This window comes from Pteropus vampyrus, unplaced genomic scaffold (assembly GCF_000151845.1).
Source record: "Pteropus vampyrus isolate Shadow unplaced genomic scaffold, Pvam_2.0 Scaffold149, whole genome shotgun sequence".
In the NCBI taxonomy this organism is placed as follows: Eukaryota; Metazoa; Chordata; class Mammalia; order Chiroptera; family Pteropodidae; genus Pteropus; species Pteropus vampyrus.
The window spans coordinates 1,794,338-1,815,856 of NW_011888930.1; the positions used below are offsets into that span (position 1 = coordinate 1,794,338).

General features: G+C 37.0%; 1 long non-coding RNA gene across 2 annotated transcripts; it reads left to right on the forward strand.

The window, feature by feature from the left end:
• The first annotated feature begins 2,669 nt into the window (after positions 1 to 2,669).
• LOC105298288 lies at positions 2,670 to 20,387 on the forward strand. 2 transcript variants are annotated; one of them, XR_896425.2, is made up of 6 exons: positions 2,670 to 2,818; positions 2,999 to 3,119; positions 7,864 to 8,031; positions 11,666 to 11,862; positions 18,170 to 18,332; positions 20,138 to 20,387. It is a non-coding gene; the product is annotated as an uncharacterized LOC105298288 (long non-coding RNA). The 2 variants fall into 2 exon arrangements; XR_002782550.1 differs by lacking the exon at positions 7,864 to 8,031.
• Positions 20,388 to 21,519: the final 1,132 nt, after the last annotated feature.

Below are 21,519 nucleotides of genomic sequence, written 5' to 3' on the forward strand. Positions count from 1 at the left end.
GTGATTTCTAAACTATATCTTGAACTTTTATTAATATTCATTTACTTCTAAGACAAGTATATCAGCCTTATCTCTGTATTAAATTGAGAGTTAATTTTAAAAAATAGTGCAAAGTGAACTCCTACCTATACAAATTAAGTTACTTTCAAGATATGAAAAGTTAGGTCTGATTGTAGTTAAAAATGTGAACAATGCTTATGTAGCTTTAGTTAGGCAACATCTGGAACTGATCTTCAGAACTTTGATTAACAGAACCAACCTGATGAATCCCAGATGTTGAAACATGGTTGTGTTTCTTAGACTCACTGGATTATGAGTGTGAATACATGGAAGGAAGAAAAACATTTACAAGAACTAGGTGTCAAAGTGGCCGAGGGCGTATTTGGGTGTTAACTTAGTTGCAGGGGTAGGTCTTTCTAAATGAACAACCCTTTTAAAGTTTTATACACGTTATTAAGAAAAAGGTTCAATCTTGGATAACCTCAGTAGTATGTCTTAATAACTTTGCTCATGTTTGTTCCTGAAGAAATATGTTTTGAACATCTACTATATCTATAGTCCTGTGATCAGAAAGACAAATAAATAATAATCATTCCCTGCCTTTGAGTCACTTAGTTTAATGAAAGAGGCAGGCCTGTGAACAGTAATTATAACTGTTGTATTAAAGGGCTGAGGGCAGAAATTAACCACATTTGCCAGGGAAGATAGAGGAGACACTGTGTTCAGAATTTCTATATATCACTTCTGCAAGCCAGAATCAGCTGTACTAATTCATGTGGGGGAAGAACACAATTTTTCTACCCTCAAGGTTCTTTTGGCTGCTCTAATAATCAAATAGATATGAGACAGATTAGCAAGAAAAATAACCAAATTTAATACATACATATGTATGGGAACCCCACATACATGAGCTCAGAGATAGAACATGGGGATATAAAACATTCTGAGCTAAGGATGAGGTAAGGGGCCTCAGAGACTTCAGAGGATAGTCGCAGAATAAAAAGAACAGATATTTAGAAAATAGAAGTTTGTCTTAACCTATAGATAGGTCAAAAAATGTTATATCCGATAAACTCCCGGTATGGGCAAGGCTCCTAATTCAGATCTTCCAGGTAATCAAGGGAGGGGAAGAAGCTTCTACTGAGCCCTCAGCTAAAGTTGCCCTTAGCATACCATAGAAGCACATCTTGGGGGGTTAGCTCAGCACCCCCACAAATACAACTTTCACATACTTGTATGTCCCATAGATCATCGGACTGTTTGTCATATTGTTAACCACACACAGACTTCATTTCTTTTTCCTCTGATTCAAGCAGGCTTTGTCTAGCATAACGGCACTGTGACTCACTAGCTTTTCCCACCCTTATCCTTCTACCTTTGTTTGCCTACTTCCTTAATCATTAAGCTTAGGACATAAGGTTCTGGCTGGTGTCAAATCTTTTAAGAATAAAGCCTCAGGTATATAGATCACAAGGACAATAAGTTTCCACTAAACTAAGGATAACATTTGGCTTCAGGAGTGTTTCAGCCTCAGGCCCATCAAGACAGAACAGCTTCACTGATCACTTTCCCCTGGGACCAGACAGGATGACGCCTTGGCTGATTCCAAAACTGGACACAATGACCAATTACCACAGCCCCATCCAATCAGTAGCGCCCATGACCCCAACTCCCTTAGTCTCCATGGCTATGATTTTTCCCTATATAATTTACCCCCTCAAGGTACCTGGAGGGCCAGGTCTTTGAACGGTTGATGTGTCTCTAGGACTTGCAACTGTCTGAAATAAACCTTTACATTCCTTGCTATGAAACCTGTATGTATCTCATTAGCCTTAGATGTGCACAGGCAGATGGACCCTATACTCTGGTAACAATGTCAAAAAATAAGTATTTTGATAATTCAATTCAGTGTCACATGATTAATCATCGTATAGACTTCCCACTGTTTGGTAAAGCTTCTGGAAAAACAATAGTTTAGTCTTTTTTTTTTCCCTTCAAATTATGCTTTAAAGTGAAAGAATGCCTTTGCCTTTTACAACCTTCTCCTTGCTGTCATGTATGCCCAATGCTGTACACAGGAAGGAAAAATCAGAAATGTTCTGAGTTCTAAACTATTTTAGAAGCCATTTAGGGCAAAGGTGTAACTTTTGTGCCATACTTTAGTTCTCACACAATCTGCTCCATTTTTCCCCCAGGGAAATATCAACTCTGAAATGAAACAAACATGTGTCCTCTAAGGAGAAGAACCCAAATTACTGCCCGACAGTAATTTTGAAAATTAAATGCATTGTTAACAGCCTGCTTTCAGAGGTAGAAGTGGAGATTAAGTATTAAATAGTAACCTGATGACAAGACTAAAAAGGCTAATTCTTACACGAAGTTTCCAGTGAAAACTAATGGCCCCTCAGGCTCAAATGCACCCCAACTCCTTTTTTTTACCCAGCCCTGACTAGCAATTTTTTTGCTTGTGTTTTGTATTTTATGCCTCAATACCTCCTTCACTATAGCTCATCAAACGTAAACTGCCCATTTACTCCTGTAAATTTTCTCTGAAGTAATAAATATAACTGTTCCCACCTCTAGAGAACCTACACCAACAGACCAGGGCTGTTCCCTCTTCTTAGTCTCCTGAGCCATCAATCCTTAACCCAGCAAATGTCTACTTATCCTTTAAAACCTGGTTTAAATGTCATTCCTCAGAAAGGGCTCCCCCAGTCCTTCCAGGCTTGGTACAACTTACTTGCCACACACCCCTATATTACCTAATCAGATGGTCCTCATCGTGTCTGTATTTGTAAGCCCAGTGTGTCTTTCTCAGGTGATTGTAAGTTTCAAGAGAATGGGAACCTTTGTATGTGTATTCATCATGGTATCCCCAGTTCCTTATATTCATATAGTAGATACTTATTGAAAACAACACTTAAAAAAATCTATCATTGTAATAGTTTATGCCCTTATAATATCTTACCCTGTTTAGAAGGTATACCTTACCTTACAGCCTTGGACACACTGTTCTCTTTGCCTGGACCAACTTTCTCCTGAATGATTACTTCTTGATCTTCAAATCTCAGCTGAAACCTCACCTCTTCATGGAGACCTTCCCTCACCAATCTAAATGAGTGAGTTATTTTCTATTACTTTACCTTTTTTTTCCTTCATGGTGCTCATCATGATTTATAGTTATATATTGATTTTTCTCTCATTTACTTATCCAATAGCTAAGTTGAGGGCAGGAATGTGCCATCTATTACCTGGCGAGGTATTGGAATAATTCTATATTTTTTTCTAAATAAATAGAAGTTTCACATGTAAATGTTTGGCAGATGTCTCTCTAAATATACTGTATGTTTTTTTAGGCACGAGGGCTATAGTATTTTAGTATTTAACATGCTTCTTTATATACATTAGGAGTTTATATTTTTTTTATTAAATGAATATTTAATGTTTTAGGGTCATCAAAAGGAACTTTTGCAATGTCTTATTATATAAAGCCTGACATTTATATTCTTGATTAGAAACAAAAAAAAATCCAAGTGAGAAATTGCATATCTAAAACAATAAAACATCAATTACCAAAACATAACTATATAAGTTTTATTCAGTAAGTATTAAAGCCTGGTATGCAAAGGTGCTATTGACTTTTCTGAATTAGATGGGGACCATGTACTTGAGCCATTTTATTGTAACTGGGGTGGCCCTTGCCTCAACATATTAGGGGATGTTACTATTGGATTTCAATCCATCATGAGAAAAGATGATTGACACCTCTACTCACCTATTAGGAGTACAGCAAATCTAAAACAGTCTCCTTTCCAGAGGTCCCTAGGGCTAATCGAACATAGCCAGACCCTTAATGCTACCCCAAGAATGAATAGGTCCCCAGGTACGCTAAGGCCCATCCTCTCCTGAAGCTCCTGGGCAGAGTCACCAGACACTCATGAGCCCAGGGGCTAAGCTGGATTCTCTGTTAAGGGTACTATTGGGTACATTGGGATGATGCCTCTTTAAAACTATTCTTCCTTCACTTTATTGGTACAGTCACTTCCCACACTCCAGGACAGTGTAAGGGAAGAAAGATAATTTGCATCCTATCCTTCTAGGGTCCTGGCTGAGACACACCCCTCTGTAATAAAAGATTAGCAGGAGAGAATAAAACCAAAAGTTTAATAACATGTATACCTTCTGTATACATGGAAAATACCCAGAAAAACTAAGTAAAATTACCCCAAATGGCCCAACCAATTCCCTTAAATACCCTTTCCAGCTAAAGACAAAAGAAGATAGTGGGGTGGGAAGAAGGGAGCTAGTTATGGGAGGTTGTCAGGCAAAGCATAGTAACAAGGGCAGGGTTGTTATGCAGACTCAAGTTGCTACCTTTTCCCTGGACAAGAGTTTCTGGAGATTTAGGGTCATCCTTCCCTTCCTGGTACAAAAAAAGAGACATCTTTACAAATGGGGATTTTCTTTATAAATGTAATGTTCCTAACAAAAAGGCAACTTCTACTCTGTTTTCAGAGATTCTCCAGTGTCTGCTGTTTCTCAAAAATAATCAGTTCAATGTAATGACCCAGAGGCATACTTTGGGGTGACATATTCTGATCCCATTCAACAGCTTCAGAGGATGGGTCAAAATGACAGGAGTGTTGGCCAACTCTTGGGCTCAGAGCCAACTCTCCCAATCCTAGGGCGGCTCTTATTTTAAAATAAGATAAAAGTTCTGCTTTCTTTCCAAAGATAATGGAACCACCAAGTCACACCAATCTTTGCTGTACAGCAACTTTTGATAATTCCAAGTACTTTTCTCTCCTGAGGGTAGGAATGATGAGTCAGTGTTTGCAGAGTGCACCCCACTTCAGTCACTCACCTAGCCTCCTTTGAGATAAACCACATTTTTAAAAATTCTTTTAAAGCATCTTTCTTGCTAAGGAAAAGATCCCAAGTTTAATCTGTTTTAGGAACATCCAAATATAGTAATGTTAGGCGAGATTGGATGTTTGCAGTTACAAGGTAAGGAATGATACATGCTAAAAGTATTAGAATATGCCACCTCAAAACATGCCTCTTTGGCATATGGATTATTTTAAGCTAAAGGCCATTGAGAATAAGCCGAAGCAGGAAAATCTCTCAAAACAAGGCATAAATTCTCCTTTTGTAAATTAAATTTCTGCTTATAGAGATGTCACCCTCTCTAGCATCAGGAAGACTCTTAACTCTTATCAATGAAAAGGGCATCTACTTAAATCTGCATGACAAACCATACTAAACAACTCCTGTTTACCACACTCTCCCTGGTCACCTTCCCTTAACTGCCTCCTTTGCCCAGAAACCCATATTAATAAATTTTTTTTTTCTCGCTAATCTGTCTTTGACCAATCTAATTTTCAGAGTCCCAAACTGGAGAATCTAAGATGAGTAGAAAAAATGATTTTCTTCTTCTCCTACAGTAGTATAAAATTAAAAATACATAAATAACATATAACACAAGCTCATGGGAGAAATCACATTTACTTGTAGAAATCAGGACAATTATGAAGAAAAGGGTCTTGGAAATCCACCTTGAGAAAAGGACAAAACTTGAACATGTAGAAAGGTGGCAAAGACCTCCAAGTGAACAGATGTAAAGGCACAGAAAGGACATGACTGGGGAAGAGAACTGGAAAGTCAGTGCTAGAGCCGGATCACGGACATCCTTGACTGGCAAATGAAGCAGACCCAACTTCAGTCGGGAAAAAGAATTTCAAGAAGGGCTACAATATATGTATAGAAAGGATGGATTCAGGAACGTGGTTGGAAACTATTAAAATATTCCAGGAGAGAAGTTAATGAGAGTCTGATTTAGAGTAGAAGCAGTGGGAAAGAGGAGAAATATGGACTGTATTAAGAGGTACAGGGACAGATGGTGCTGGAGAGAGCAGAGTTAAAGGAGCTGCTGGTTCCTGAAGGAAAGATTAGCAGGCATCATAGTGCAACTCACCCCAGAGATTCAGATTCTGGTTCTGCCTCAGGGAGCAATCATTTTAAACATCTTTTCCTAAAAATATCCTGAATTTTTTTTCAGAGTTAGAATATAACTTATACAAAACCAGTTCACCTGCCCAGAGGTCTTCTGTGGACATGCTTTCTGTCAGGTGCGATTGCTTTTTTTTGCCCAGCGGGTAAAAATTTACTTTGAGGCATCTATCCTCAAGAATTGTTTGTCCTTGCTTTTATTAATTAGGGAAATAAGAGTTCAACATGTAGTAGCTGTTAAAAGAGGCTAACACTTTATAAGTTGGTTTCATACACTTGTTTTCGTTTTATCTTGATCATAGCACCATTAGAGAGGCTTTGCTGCTCTTTCATACGTAACTGTACTTTGTTTAGCTGTCATCGAAATTATCTGTGAAACCAGAGAATAATAAAAAGCTACCCACAAGCAGCTGCAGCAAACCCGGTAATATGAATCCCAATGGACATACATGGGCACCTGTAGTTTTAAAGAATGTGAAACAAGGACCACCAGCATGCTGTGTCAGAGCCCAGGTTCTGTGGTCAGATCTGGGCATAAGTACCTTTTCAGGCAATTACCAGCTGCACGATCTGGGCAAGTTACTTAGCTTCTCTGAGCTTTAGTTTCCTGGTCTACATATGTAATGGGGTTACAGTGATCAATTTCATTAAGCGAAAGGAGAAATGGTGGAATCAGTAACAGCTCATGCTGCATTTCTCGTTTCCTTAGTGCTAGACATTCACTAAGTTTCATATGCAATATCTCAGTTCATTCTCAAAATAGCCCTGGGGTAGGTACTAGCAGTTTTTCCATGTTATGGACAGAAAATTGAAGGCCTTTGAAACATTAATTTGCCTAAATTACAAAGCTAGTAAAGTGCCTAAACTGGGACTTAAGTCTTTTTTGGCTGATATTAAGTCGGTGCTTGTAACCATTATTCTATACCTTCTTTGTAAAGTACTTAATACAGTGGCCAGAAGGCATTAAGTAACAAATATATAATATTACTATTATTTTCTTTAGTTTCAAATCAAATTACAACTTCAATGGTATATATATGTACTCCGCAAATTATTTAATGGATCTAAAGTTTAAAAATGTCAAGCAGAGAAGAATTAGATGAAAGTAACAGATTTTAGAGGATTAACGTAATAAGATACAAAACAGAATTTAGAATAGATTAGAGAATTAAAGAGAGAGAAGTGATGGAGTGGGGGAAGGACCAGGAAAGGAGCACCATCATGATACCATTTTTGCCATGTGCCTTAATGAAATGGGAGGGCAATGGATGCAGCAGACCCATTTACAGCTGGGAGTCTATACTACAGGCAACAAATGATGGTACCACCACCAGGATGGGCAGTAGGCCAGCCATCTTATTGTGCAGACTGGCTGAGGGGATAGTGTGAATTGCACAGAAGATTTGTTGTTCACCAGTACCCTGGAAGGAGACCAAGGTAGAAACCCTGAGAAGAAAATGGTAAAAATAGTGATACAAGATTCTGTGGGATTCTTACTAAAGTGTTCCACACCACAAGGGTCTATGAGCAGTCAGTGGCTTGAAGAAAATAGTGCACTGGAGCCACCAGCATGCTGAAGAGAGAGAAGCCTTAGCTTGTGAAAGGGAGAGGTCTATCGTGTTCAGCAGGGGGAAGTTAAAGTCACTGGTCAGAAGTTCTGAGGGCTTGAACTTGATGTCTATAAAACAGCACAGGGTTCTGAGCGAGCTTGGCCTCCAAGAGGGGAGTAGATTTCATAGCATTTCCCTGTTGTCTCAGTAGAATCACTGCCTGATGAGTGCCAGTAAACAGGTACTAATTCCATCATAGTTCCATATTAGTTTTCTGATTCCTAATATCTTCAAATATTTGCAGGGAGTTACATTCTGAATTTAGTTGGACCTCCAAGTTGCATCTGTATCACCTGTATCGCTTGTTGATGTCTCCTGAAGCGTCTGGAGCACATGGCTTCCCCAGGAGCATCATACTCTGAGCCACACTCAAGACAGTTATACTTTTCATACCCACCTCTGTCTGACCAAGGTAAACTTTCTTAAAGAAAAATGGTGCCAGGTGGAGATTGAACTTGATGAAAAAAATGGTCAGTCATTCCCAAAAGTACGGTTAAATCCACATATAGAGTTTATAATAGTTATACATGTGCTATGCCTATTTTGTCATGGTTTCTAAAATGATGAAAATGAACCAGAATATTGTAGATCTGTCTGTACACAAACAAGTTTGATTTGCAAGGCAAAACAATAATCATGCTTTTGTTTTCTTACACTGACCAATAGTTTGATTGATTACACTGAATGAACCAGTGATATTTGTGCTGTCTTGTCTGTGGGCACAGGGAACACTGAACCATGCCAGCACAGGTAAGCAGAGAATGTGGTTGCTGTCACTTTTTATTTGTTCTAGTCAGTATTGTCCATATTTAGAACATTAATAGCACAAAGTTCCTCACTGTGAAGCTTTCACATTCAGAATTTCAATTAAAAAAATGCAGTGGCTTTTTAAATGATCTATATGGACAATCTAACATTGTTAACCGTATACGAAGAACATCCTGTAATTGTGTCCCTTCTTCCACCCCCTTGCATTTTAATAACAAGCGTGTCTTTGCTTTCTTCCAATGCTACTTGAAATAATCAATCTGGGCCATAAAAAATACGAGAGGTTCACCTAAAAAAAAAAAAGTTTGGCAAGTTTCGAGTGAAAACAGAATTATAATAGAAAGCACTACGCATGCCTGCACTGCTGAGAGTGACCTCATGTTTTCATAGCCGCCCAGGGCTCATGCATGAGGAGGGCCTGTCCTGGATTCTGTGTGGCTCTAGATAACTTTGTTTTCTTCTTCCCTGTGTCTCAAGGCCCATGAGACAACATTAGCCCTTCTGGCTCTAGATCTTGCTATTTATCTTTTTTGCGGGGGGGCTTTCTTCTGTTTCAATCCTCATATTTTATTCTTTCTGTATGAACAAAGCTAAATTCACTATTAAAAACTGAGGGAGTGAGAGCTCATTACCACTTTTGAACACCTGTTGTGGGTCAGGCACTGTAGGTGCTTTGTATGCTTTATATCTAATAAAACTCTGTGAGCAGGGTATTGATATTCACATTTTATAGTTGTGGAAACTGAGCCTCAGAGACTAAGGAAAATGCTGAGGTTATATAGCCAGTAAGTGATAAAGTTGCCAGAAGACCTTAGGACTGTCGCCTTCCAAAGCCTGTGCTCCTTTAACTGTGCTGAGACCGTCCGCCCCTTCTAGCTTAGCATGGGTTTCCATCCCAGGCATGGGATACTAATCTTCCAATGATGACTAGGGGACTTCTGTCTTTAGCTAAGGATTAAGTTTCTTCTTTCATTTTGCTACCTTTGTTTGGCCAGCCTGTCTGGAAACTATAGCTCTAACTGGGAACCCACTAGACAGTGCATTCCTGTCTGACTTCAGATGCTCTGCTCTTTGCGATCTGCCACACTTCCTGTCAGTGTGATTGATCAGTTATCACCTATTCACCAAATGCTAGAGGCTGAAGCAAAGTTTGAACTTTAAAGGCTGAGTTTCTTGAAGTGCTTTCAAACTTATAATTGAAATTTTCTGATTTACCTTAAATATATCTCAGATGCTCTTTTCTAAGCTGTCCTTCCTGAGACCAGTATTAGTCAGAATATAGTTAGAAGAAACAAAAATCTAGCCATTTGAAGCAGAAAATAATTCAAAACAAGGAAGAAATAGCCTCTAGGCAGGTCCTCCAGGAATGACCCTCAGCAACAATGAGGAGCTCTCTCCAATCAGAGTTGCTGCTCCTTGACTGTGATCAAGGGGGTAAGAATCATAAGGCCACTACACTGCCTTTGCAAGTGTGCTGGACAACCCCACCCACAGCAGCAACTAGGCTCTGGGACACCACCTCAGACAGACCCAACATTTATGGCTGTGATGGTTCCCAGAAAACAGCAATAAAGTACATCATTGACTTCTGACCCACTTCTATCTTCTGGACAGAGCATGAGTGGATCGCATTGGAAAACTAAAAACTGTATTTCAAACACTCTTGTATCTAGGGTTCTAAACATCAGCCAGGTTCACCAATCTCTGCCACACAGAAACATTCTACAAAACAAATGGACTAGAGGACCAGTAAATCTATTCTCCACATTAAACAGAGGGGCATATTGTAAACACTGACTTTCTTTTGTATTAAAGTGCGAGAATTTCTGGCAAGGAGTTATAATAATGCCAACAACAATAAACCAATAAAACTGAATTATTTGGATGATTGGTGTCTTGCCCTACTGAGTGTATATAATATGCTTCATTGATGATCGTATTTGATGAAGGGCTTTCCTTTATCAAATGCATAAATAACCTCTTAACTGGAGATCTGTCTTAAATATTCTGTGACTGTAACTGCACATGAACTTCATTTCTTTAATATAGTTTTTCTCTGATTCAAGCTGGTTTTGCCCAGATAATGTCATTGTGTCTCACTTTCTTCTGCCTCCCCATCTCCCCTTATCCTCTATATGTGTGCCCCTTTAATCATTGAGCTTTAGGACATAAGATTAATGGAGCTTCAGGTCTATAATCAGGACAATAGGGTTTGGTTGGACTTTAGACCAAGGATAACATCTTGACTTTAGATGTATTTCAGCCAATGGACCAGATGGGATGGCAACATGGCTGATTCCAGAACAGGACACAATATTCAATTACCTAATCCCCTTCTAATCATTCAATCACAACCCCAACTCCCTTAGTTTCCATCACTGATATTTCTCGATTTAATCTGTACTCCTGAGACTTTGACACCCGTACTCCTGAGACAGGCCTTTGAGCGAGAGCTTACCTGTGTCTCTGGGACTTGAAGTCTTTAATAAACCTTACTTTCTTTGCTGCAAAACCTGCACATATCTCTTCTTTAGCCTAGATGTATCAAGGAAGCAGGACCTTTTTTTGTCCTAACAATTCCATGTAGAGGGGCTCAATGTGTTAACATAAGGTCTACGATCCTTATGGTATAGAGAGACTGGAAGAAAAAGGAGAGAGATCAAATGCCAGACCTGTATTATATTTCAGATTAAACTGAAAAAACCACCACTATACAGGAACTTAAAACTAATTCAAAGCTAGCTTATCAAATATAGAAAATAGTGGGGTCACCAAGCAACAACGAGACCAAAGGCTAAGGTTTATTAAAGAAAACGTTTCTAGATTTCAGAAATAGTAATTAATATTAATGATCTAATTCAAATTGATAATTTACATATAAAATTTTCAAGATTTTAAATGACACCGTGTCCCTTAACCAATTTATTGCTAGAAACGAGTTATTAAAAGAATAACAAGATACATTTACCCCCACAAGTGAGATCTTTTTCTATGAATTGTTATTAATTGGGTTGTAAACTAGTTACCTCAAAACACTTTATCAAAAACATTTACATATAATAAAACAGTGCAAAAAACAAATCATTAATCTCTGAAGAAAGATGTATTTTGGTTCCTTTAAATCAATCTATCTTTCTTGTCTACTGTTTCTGGTGGGTGGCAGGGGAGAAGAGAAAGTCGCTAAAGCTATTCTGCCATATTTTTCCAAGCCATTTTAAATAGGTTTTCATTTTTTAGTTCTTAAATAACAACAAATTTTTAATTTTATTTCCTATTAGGCTATTTGGTTCAAGAACTTGAGTCCTGGGAGTTCTGGTTCAAGATGGCAACACAGGAGAATCCTGAGCTAACCTCCTCCCAGGAACGCACCAAATCTACAGCTACATACAGAACAATGGCCTCTGAAAGCAAAAGAAAATCTAGCTGAGCAACTTTTACAAATCAGGTGTATGAGGAAAAACCTACATGGAAGCGGGTAAGAGAGGCAGAGACACAATCTTGCCATAAACCTCACCCCAGACAAGTGATCTACAACTGGAAAGGAACTTAAAACTCTGAGCTTCTCCCTGAAGAATGAAGGGTTTGAACCCTACATCAGATACCTTAACTTTTAAGTTCTGCCCCTGAGAGATGAGCCCGCAAAACATCTAGCTTTGAAAGCCAATGGGGCTTATGTCCAGGAGACACACAGGATATAGTGAACTGAGAAATAGTTCTTAAAGGGCTAATGTACATAGACACACCTGCTCCAGAGCCCAGCACAAAGGCAATCAACTGAAAAGAACCCAGATTTTCTGTGAAAGAGACTCACTTGCTTGTCTTAAAGCATCCGCCTTGAGGGCTAGTCATCTAATTTAATATACTTCTAGGGGTCCACTGAAATACTCTCCAAAGATAGAGGCCAGTAGGCACTGTAACCATGTAAATCTTTGCTTCTTTAAAATGTTTTTTTCTTCTCTTTCTCCTTGATTCAAACTGGCCTTGGGCTCACTTGCTTCTTCTCTTTCCTTATCCTTCTGCTTACTGCATGCCCACTCCCTTATCAAGTCCTTAGGTCAGGATCAAGTCTTCTTTGACACATAGCCTCAGGTCTATTGACCACAGAAACAGAATTTAGGTCAAACTAAAGATAACATCTTGAAGCTCTACACCCATGAAGGCGATCTAACCTATGGACATCCCCTTGAGACCATAACGTGCCCATAACATGCCATGACTGACATCAGGACCTGATGCAATGATGAACTACCTCCTACTCTAGCCTGACCAATCAGGAGAGTCCACGACCCCAACTCCCTTAGCTACTAATGAGTATTTACAATATATGCCCTAGAGGCCATCAGGGAGCCAGGTCTTTGAGCGCTACCTCACCTGTGTCTCTGAACTTCACACCACTTCCTTAAATAAATCTTTTTCTTTGCTGCAAACTCCCGTCTGTGTCTCTTTTGGCTTTGACGTGTACAGGCAAAATGAACCTCTTGAGTTCAGTAACAGTACTATATTTGTGCTTTTCCTCTGCCTTGCTTCAGATTGCTCATATCTCCTGGTAAGAGTGTGGCTTACACAGTGTGGCTTATGCTCATGGGTCCTGCAGGGCTCTAACAAACAGAGAAAGAGTTTTTAACTGGCTACCACCCACAGGAAACAGCAGAGAGGCAATAGACTAAAGTGCCAGCCTCTCTGTGAAAGAGGCCTAATAGCTTATCTTCATAGCTGTGGTCTGAAGGGCAAGCTTCTGTGGAGGAGAGACTGCCCCACGACGTGACCACTGCTGCACATGCAAACCAGATCCAGGCAAGAACAAAGATTGCATCCCATAAATCCCCTCAGAGACTATCCAATTGAACCCTCCCCTATGCTGCAAGCATGCTGGTTCCTGGAACAGAATATTGTCCTGCCCCAGGCAAGCATATAAGGCATTTTCCTCTTTCTTGGACTGGACATGCCCCAGGACTTCCATGCATCCTGACCTGTACCTTTATAATTCTTTAGTGCCTGCCAATTGGCATGAAGGATATCCACTTTATCTTGCTACTGTCCAAGATGTGCCTCATATGTAACTTTCCCTTAATAAGCTGTTAGTTGCCAGACTGGAGTGGCCTGAAAAATATAATAGAGGGGTCAATAACACATTAGATGATGCAGAAGAAAGCATCTGTGAATTCAAAGACAGTGCAGTATAATTCAACCTTCAGAGAAGCAAAAAGAAAAAATAATTTTAGAGTAAAGTTTGCTTAAGAAACATATAAGATGACATCGAGTAGACCATTCGCATTATACAGTTCCCTGAAGGAGAGAGAAAGGGGAAAAATATATTTGAAGAAATAATGGGTGAAAACTTCTCTAACCTGGGGAAGGAAACAGACATTCAGGTCCAGGAAGCTCAGAGGGTTCCAAATAAACCCAAAGAGATCCATGCCAAGACACATTATAATCAAAATATCAAAAGTTAAGGAGAGAATCTTAAAGGAGTAAGAGAAAAACAACTTGATATGCACAAGGAAACCCCAAAAAGACTATTAGCAGCTTTTTCAGCAGAAACTTTGTAGGCCAGAAAGGAGTAGCATGATATGTTCAAAGAACTAAAATGGAAAAAAAAAAAGAGTATTGCTAAGAATACTCTAGCAAATTTGACCTTCAGAATTGAAGGAGAGAGAAAGGGTATTCCAGACAAGCAAAAGCTAAAGGAGTTAATCATCACTAGGCAATCCTTGCAAGAAATGTTAAAGGGAATTCTTTAAACTGAAATAAAAAAGCACTAATTAGTAACAGGAAAATATGAAAGTATAAATCTCACAGGTAAAGGTAAATATATAGTAAAATTCAGAGTAATCTACTGTTGAAAGGATGCTGTAAAGCTAGTCTGAAGGTTAAAAGATAAAGTAGTAAAAATAAGTAAAACTATAATAATTTGTTAATGGACACTCAAGCTAAAATGATGTAAATGGTGACATCAAAAACAAAATATCGGGGAGGAGAGTAGATATGTAGAGCTTTAGAATGCATTCAAATTTAAGTTGTTATCAACTCAAAACAGATCGTTTTAGATATAAGTTGTTTTATGTAAGCCTCATGGTAACCACAATGCAAAAACCTATAGCAGATACACAAAAGATACAGATAAAGGAATCTAAATAAAGAAAATAATCAAATCACAAATAAGGGCAAGAAAGCAACAAGAGAATTGCAAAACAGAGAAATCAATTAACAAAATGGGAATTAGTACATACCAATCAATATTTACTTTAAATGTAAATTGACTAAATTCTCCAATCATAAGACATAGGGTAGCTGAATGGATAATAAAACAAAGACCCATTTATATGCTGTCTAAAAGAGACTTATTTCAGATGAAATGATAGAGACTGAAAGTGAAGGGATGGAAAAAAAATTTCCATGTAAATGATAACCAAAAGAAAGTTGCAGAAACTATACTTACATGAGACAAAATAGACATTAAGACAAAATGTATAAAAAAAATCATTATATAATAATAGGCCAATCCAACAAGAGGATATAATATTTGTTACGTATTTATGGACCCAGCATAGGAGCACCTAAATATATAAAGCAAATATTAACAGACCTAAAGAGACAGATAGAACAATACAATAATAGTAGGGAACTTTAATACACAACTTTTATCAAGGGATAGGTTATATAAGACAAAAGATCAGTCAGGAAACACTGGCCTTCAAGATGTCAGAGCAGGTTGACTTAAAAGTTATAACAGGAACATTCCATCCAAAAACAACATAATACACATTTCTTCTTAAGTACACATAGAACGTTCTTCAGAATAGATCACGTTAGGCCACAAAACAAAGCTTAATAAGCTTAAGAAGATTGAAATCATATCAAGCATCTTTTTCTGACCACAGTGGTATAAAACAAATTACAAGAAAAAAACTGGAAAATTCACAAATATGTGGAGATTAAACATACTACTAAATAACCAATGGGTCAAAGAAGAAATCAAGAACAATACTTTGAGACCAATGAAAATGGAAAGATAACATACCAAAATTTGTAGAATATAGCAAAAGCAAATCTAAAAGTTCCTATCGATAAATGTACATCGAGAAATAAGAGATCAAATAAACAACCTAACTTTTTACCTCACAGAACTAGAAAAAGAACAACAAAGTCATAGTTTGCAGAAGAAAGGAAATAGCAAATATCAGAATAGAAATATATGAAATTGAAACTAAAATGATAATAGAAAAGATCAATGAAATGAAGGGCTTTTTTTTTTTAAAGATGAACATTTACAAACCTTTAGCTAGAGTCACCAAGAAAGAAAGAAGATTCAAATAAGTAAAATCGGACATAAAAAGGAAACTTCACAACTGATAACACAGAAATACAAAGGATCATAAGAGACTACTATGAACAGTTATGGGACAACCTAGAAATAAATTCCTGGAAACTAATAAATGAGACAACCTAGAAGAAATAAATTCTTAAAAACATGCCACCTACCAAGACTGACTCATGAAAAAATGTAATCAATCTATTCAGATTTTCTTAGTAAGGAGATTGAATCAGCTATCAAACACCTCCCAACAAATAAAAGCCTAAGACCATATGACTTCATGGGTCAACTCTACCAAACATTTAAAGAATATAAATCATTCTCAAACTCTTCTGGAAAATAGAAGAGAAAGAAATACTTCCAAACTCATTTCATGAGGTCGGCATTACCCTAACACCAAACCGTACAGGGATGTCACAAGAAAAAATACAGGCTAATATTCCCAATGAACATAGATGTAAAAATTCTCTACAAAATATTAGCAAGTCAAATTAGACAATACATTAAACGGATCATACACAATTATCAAGTGAATATTATTCCAGAAATACAAGTATTATTCAACATTTGCAAATCAATGTGGTACACATTAACAAAATGAAGGCTAAAAATCATAAGATTATCTCAACAGATTCAGAAAAACATCAGCAAAATACAACATCCATTTATGATAAATCTTAACAAAGTAGATATAAAGGGAACATACCTAAACATAATAAGGGCCATATATAACAAGTCTACAGCTAATATCATACTCAATGGTGAAAAGCTGAAAGTTTTTTTCTAATATCAGTAACAAAACAAGGATTCCCTCACTTGCCACTTTTATATAATATTGGAAATCCTAGCAAGAGAAACTAGGCACACACGCACACACACACGCACACACACACACCAAAAACAAATACGAAAGTGAAACTGTCAGTATTTACAGATGACATATGATATATATTTATATATATTAGTTCTAACAGTGTTTTGATAGAATTAGAATTTATATATATATATATATATAAATATATATATAATTTATATATATATATATAAATTCTAATTCTATCAAAACACTGTTAGAACTAATAAAAAATTTCAGTAAATTTGCAGGATACAAAAATCTATAATGAAATCTCTTACAATCTACACACTAACGATAAACTATTAGAGAGAGAAATTAAGAAAACAATTCTATTTATAACTGCATCAAAAAGAATAAAATACTTAGAAATAAATTTAATCAAGGAGGTGAAAGACCTACACACTGAAAACGATAAGATGTTGACAAAAGGAACAAATGGAAGGCTATTCTGTACTCATGGATTGGAAGAATTAATATTGTTAAATGTTCATACTAACCAAAGCAATCTAGATTCAATCTAATCCTTATCAAAATTCCCTGGCATTTTTCACAGAAATAGAACAAACAATTCTAAAATGTGTATGGAACCAAAAAAGACCCCAAATAGCCAAAGCAACTTATTGTTCTGAGAAAGAACAACAATGTGGAAGGTATCACACTTTCTGATGTCAAAGGATATTACAAAGCTATAGTCATGAAAATAGTATGGTTTTGGCATAAAAACAGAGACATAGGTCAATAGAAGAGAATAGAGAGCTAAGGAATAAACCCACCCATATATGGTCAATTAATTTATGACAAAGGAGCCAAGAATTTACAATGGGGAAAGAACAGTCTCTTCAATAAATGATGTTAGGAAAACTGAACAGCCACATGCAAAAGAGTTAAAGTGGACCACTATCTTACACCATATATAAAATTTAACTCCAAATGGATTAAGAGTAGACCCAAAATGATGAAACTCCTTGAAAGTAAGACCCAAAACCATTAAATTCCTTGAAGAAAATATAGGCTATACAGTCCTTTACATATGTCTTGATTATAATTTTTAATCTGACATCAAAAGCAAAGAATACCTAAAAGTTTTTGCAGAGCAAAGGAAATCACCAACAAAATGAAAAGGTAACCTACTGAAAGAAAATATTTACAGACCATACATCTGATCAGGGGTTAATATCCAAATAATAGATATACAAACTCAATAACAAATTAAATCTAATTAAAAAGCAGTCAAAAAATAGGTAAAGACACTGTTCCAAAGAAGATGTACAGATGGCCAACAGGTACATGAAAAGGCACCAACATCACTATTTATCAGGGGCATGCAAATCAAAACTACAGTGAGCTACCACCTCACACCTGTCAGAATGGCTGTTATCAAAAAAAAGATAGGATATAACAAGAGTTTATGAAGACATGGAAAAAAGAGAATTTGTGTGCACCTCTGGTGAGAATGTTAATGGGTACAGCCACTCCCCAAAAAAGTTGAGGTTTTCTAAAAAATTAAAAATAGAATTACCGTATGATTTAGCACTCTACCTCTGGGTATTTATTCAAAGGAAACAAATACACTAACTCAAAAATTAGTCTGCATATCTATGTTTATTGCAGCGTTATTTATAATAGCCAAGACAAGGAAGCAACATAAGTGTTCATCAATCAATGAATCGATAAATAAAATGTGCTATATGTAATCAGCAAATTATTATTCAGCCTTATAAAGAAGGAAATCTTGCCATTAGTACCAACACGGATGGACTTGGAGCACATGATGGTAAGTAAACTAAGCCAGAGAATATAAATGCTGTATGATCTCACTTATATCTAAACAGCAAACCAATAAAAACAGAAAATGTGAGGTTGCCAGAGGAAATGATTGGGGATGGGAAAAATGGGTGATGAGGTTCAAAAGGTACAAACTTCCATTTATAAAATAAATGTCATGGGGATATATAGCATGGTAATATATATAGCATGGTGACTATAGTTAATAATACTGTATTGTATATTTGTAAATTGCTAAGGGAGTATATCTTAAAAGTTCTCATCAGAAAAATAACTATTGAAAAATGTTAAATAGACTTATTGTGGTCATCATATCATAAGATATACGAATATCAAATCATTATGTTGTATACCTGAAACTAATAAGTTATATGTCAATTAGATCTCAAAATAGTCTTGAGTCTTGGAAATTGGATTTTTTAAAAATATACAATTTATATAAATGTAACTGCTAAGCCTGTTATAGCTCATTTAATTTTATCACAAACTCATGCGCATCATTTCAGCAGATGTATTAAGCAGTTATATATTTCCACTTGAATGATACCATGTCTGAAATCAAAACTGAATCTGAATTTAAAAGATAAATGCAAAGTTATTACTATTAGAAGTAGCTGACAGAATTACTTATTTCCAATGGAGTTATAAAGGGAGGTTAGTTTATTGAACAGGTTTGAGGTCATGTTCTTTTGATACAGAGCCTGAGAGAATTCATATTTTTTTGAGGGAGTGTTCACATAAAATCTGCAAGAGGAAATAAATTGAAATAGGGAAGGTGAACTAGAGCAAAACCGGCAGTAATCTGTGGGGTGAAGCAGCTGCTGTCAGCTGAGGACAGTTCCCCAGAGAAGGGGGACAGCTATAAGCTTTTGATAGTCACACGGCGGGTGGTGGATGCATATACTGGCTTGGAAAGGGCATGTGGGGTGGAGACCACACATCTATTGCAATGCGGAAGAAGAAACTACAATTAGCATAATTCACAAGAATCCTAACAGTTGTTTTCCTCTGGCCCAATGTAAGAACTAAGCTGATGAAAATGGCTGTTGAAAGGGTGAGTCTGAATGATTATCTTTGTACTACGGAATCATCAAACTATAGATGACTGCAGGACCAGGACGAGGCGCCAAACAAAGGGCAGTCGGATCCATATATTGGCCAAGGAGCTATGACAAAATCAAATTTAAAATATGACCTGGAACAATCGGCTTTCTTAGTTTGAATATCTGATATAGGCAGTATTGGGAGCAGAATTTGAAAAATCAGGTCATGATGGTATACTATATAGGCTAAAGTTGTGAGAGAAGCAGAGCTATAAATAAGCAACAGAAAAGGCATATAGAGAGTAGAGACTGAGGAAACCTAGTTGCCGGAGAAATGCAGAGTGGGAGACAAATCAGCAACTCAAAGCGTCGCTGAGTCACACTGGTAGAGCTCCAGAGCAAAGAACTGCAAGTCCTGATGTTACTTTTACCAGATTGGGAAAGATTTTACAAAACATGATCAGGAGACACTAGGCTGAATACAAATGGCACCCTGGAGAAGGTGAATACTGTTTGTCTAACCTTGTTTTGCCAAACACTGAAATGCATCTGATATGCCCCAAAGTGGAATTATTCTGCATAAGAGAGACTAGAGAAGTCTGGAGGCCAAGGTGCTGCCAGGAGGAAAATGGTAAAGATGGTGACTTTAGGATACAGATGCCTGAGCAGAATTTTAAAGTTGTTAATAGTGAAGTGTGAGGTGTACACCGATTTATAGTGCTTTTTGTTTGTTTGTTTGTTTGTTTTTTAGGAAGTGTGATTCAACTATGGGGATGAGGAATCAGTTGACATTTAGACTACCCAATATTACTTGGTAAGTGTCCCGAGAGAGGTGTACAGAGAATTCCAACTGAACTCACAGGAAGAATACTTGCCAGTCATGAAGGATTTCTAGAGGAGCAGAAGCCAGAGAGAGGCTCAAAGATTGGACGTGGCTGGCCTGGTGAAGAGGAGAGGCATGCAAGTCATTGTTCTAGACAATAATAAGAAATATAGGTCCCTTTATAGTGTTCTTCCTGAATATAAGATATTGGACATTCTGATCTCCAGGTAGAAAAAAGAGCTTGGGTGGCCTGGGCCAGAGTTTAGAAAGGGGAGTCATTTCTACTGTGCTATGAGGTATCTGAAACAGTGATAAGGTAAGGAGGCTGGAATATGGTTAGCTTATCATAATTCACCCCCTTTCCCCCATGAGAATATTCTATAAGAGGTATTAAATATACAAATTTTTAAGTCAAACAGAATGGAAAACTCCTCAGGAACTGTTAGATCTTCCTTATCATTTAAATTATGAACTGTTTGAACCAAAAAAAAAAAAAAATAACAACGTGTGTTTGTGTGTGTGTAAACATACCCATAGATCCAGTTTTATAAGGTTAAGGAAAACTTAGACATACTTTGTGGTTTCTGCATTTGCCATTTGCATTTAAGGTTTGGTTAGTTGATTTCCTGAACATGCCATTAAAATTGATCTCATGATATAATGAAACAGCTACAAAATATACAATAAAATGAAATAACAAAACAATAACAAAAAAGATGGGGTGGTTAGATTGAGAACAAGTTCATAGCATAATGAGCCCTTATTGTGTGTGATGGTGGTGTTAGTGTGCAAGTGTGAGTGTATTTGTGAGTGTCTAATTTTATGATAAGGGAACATTTAATATTAATTCAGCAGAAACATTTCAGTAATCAGTGACCTACCTAGCTATGAAATTCTTGAGTTCCTTTTGGAAACACTGTATAAAGCTACTACAGATCTTTCCTCCACCTACCTTCTGGAGAATATCTAAGAGATAATTTCACAGCTTTTGGTGCTTCTAATGCTAATATCAGACACTTGGAGCCTTTTAACTTAGGATGTAATCTTTTCTCTGTTCCCACTGAGTGTTATAAAAGATAAAATACAGCCACTACAAGAAAAAGCATTAATCGGATTAGTTCAGGGTCAGAACTTAAGTGAATGCTCTAAAAATCAAAACTGTGTGCCCTAATGTGATACTATGTACTTATAAACAGGGCTTATGCCATCAACCACTTGCAAAATCTTGCCAATATTATTATTGCCATAAAAATCGGAGAATTGATTAGTGGGTTACTTAAAACTGTAATCTCAGCCTTTGGAGGACTTAC